This window comes from Hylobates moloch, unplaced genomic scaffold (genome assembly GCF_009828535.3).
Source record: "Hylobates moloch isolate HMO894 unplaced genomic scaffold, HMol_V3 SCAFFOLD_10, whole genome shotgun sequence".
Lineage (NCBI taxonomy): Eukaryota > Metazoa > Chordata > Mammalia > Primates > Hylobatidae > Hylobates > Hylobates moloch.
In genome coordinates this window covers 45,271,695-45,273,711 of record NW_026652285.1, presented here as the reverse complement: position 1 = coordinate 45,273,711, position 2,017 = coordinate 45,271,695, and the positions used below count along the sequence as shown (strand labels likewise).

At 46.2% G+C, this 2,017-nt stretch overlaps 1 pseudogene; it reads right to left on the bottom strand.

Annotated features, from left to right (window-relative positions):
• Positions 1–388: 388 nt before the first annotated feature.
• LOC116475407 (nucleoside diphosphate kinase B-like) lies at positions 389–1,695 on the bottom strand (annotated as a pseudogene).
• Between the last annotated feature and the right edge of the window lie 322 nt (positions 1,696–2,017).

The window sequence follows — 2,017 nt, the reverse complement described above, 5'->3', positions numbered from 1 at the left end:
TCTGGGTCAGAGAGTTCTGAAGAGCAGCAGGTCTGTTGGGGTTTTTAGTAGCTACAGGATGTATCTTATATATGGCTAGCAGGTGTTGGGTGCAGTTTTGTGGGGTGTTCAAAGAAGTCAGGCTCTAATTGTCTAAAAATAGGCTTATTGGGGCTATATTTAAAGTAATATGTGTAAAAATTTTAATTGGTGCTGGCGGGCTTTGAGTTCATGGTTCTAGCCTGCTGCGAAGAAGTGAACACATGAGGACCAAGAAACAGGGCCCATCTTTGACCCATTTACATCACATATGCATTCAGATTCCTTTTTGTTTGTTTGTTTCCAGTTTCCAAAGGCTTTATTGGTAAATATCCTTCAGAAAAGAATGATCAATCCTGTTGCTTCCAAGTCAATGGAATGAAGAGCCGTGTCCAGGGACACTCCAAGTGGTGCTGATGGAGACTGCTGCTGTGTCCACCTCTTGTTCATAGGCCCAGTCATAAGCACAACACTTGTAATCAACCAGCTCTTCAGGTTAAGTTTTTCCCACCCACAGACTCTGACCTTGGAAATATTTAGTGCCATCAACTGTCTTGGTTTCCCAGGGCTGAGGGTATTTGGGGACATGGAGCTATAAACCATAGGCTGATTTATCTTTCAGCACTTTTTACTGAGTCACTGCCATGAATGATGTCCCTGCCAACCTGAATGCAGAAGTCACCACCAGTGGTGCCTGGCTTAGAATCCGTTGGATTGGTCTCCCCAAGCATCACTCGGCCTGTCTCCACTACACTCAGTCCCTCCTCCATGGCCATGAGTTCATGTACTTCACCAGCCCAGGGAGGAATGGACAGTCTTTCAGTTCAGGGTAGCGCTGCTTCAGGTGTTCCTCAGAGGCCCAAAGGTGGAATCCCTTCAGCTCAAAGTGCTTCATGACATTGCCCAGAAGGCCCCACTGCACACCGTGTGGCTTCATGGCAATTAAGGTGCGCTCGAGGTTGGACACGGTCTGGGAAGCTCATGGGGCAGGCAGTGGCTGCACTGCAGGAGCTGAGAGCTGCAGTGACCTGCACTCAGATTTCCTATCATGGGCATTAGAACACATATCACTCCTGCTTCAGCCTTGCCAGTGAGAACAAGAATTCTCCTCTGCAGATAGCCCCTGCCTCACTCCTTTCCATTCTTCTGCTTCCTTCTTCATACACCAGTGATGAATTTCCCACGACTTAGGGAGAAAAATCCAACTGGAAGTGGAAGGAGATAGTAGTGGTGGTGGGGGGGGGGGGGGGGGGGAGAGGAAGAGTTAGTGATGAATCATGAATACTTAGGTAATATAATGGGACAGGCCTGGGCAGGAAGAAACACTGGGGCAGGACAGTTTATGTGAAGAACAAAAATGTTGTTCTGGGAGATGTAGGTCAGAGCAGAGCCCTTAAGTCAAAACCACCAGCACTGTAGAGAGGAATATTGTAAACAGCTTTTATTTTAATTCAGGCTGTCCCCACATCCAACCCCCCTTTTTTAATTTGCAGGAATCCTCCACCTTGTGTGGTGTCAGTGGGATGTGGTACCTCAACTCTTACCAAGGAATATCAGGATGAAGTCTTCCTCCTTCACGCCCATCATGGAGGTGGGGGCACATGACCCAAGCTGGTTAATCCAATGCCCAGGGACCAGAGTTGAAGAGCAGTTAGTATCTTTCACCGTGTACCACATGGTTATGGTACCCAGTGATAGAAGAGGCATTCAGTACTGGCATGTCCTCTGGAAGTGGAGAGCTGATTTTAGATAGCCCCAGTCAGTTGCTGTTACTTGCATCAAGGAGTCCTGATTACATCATGACCTCTCTTTGATCCAGAAGCTGTAAATTTCTATATTCCTTCAGGCAAACTCAGCTCTGTCTTCAAATAAAATAGAGGCAAATCAGATACCTTTTTTCCCTTTAAAGACAAATTCCTTCCAAGGATTATCAATATGTTTATTAATCTCTTCTCTTTATGGGCAGAAAAAAGTCCCCATGAATTTAAAATGTGAAAAT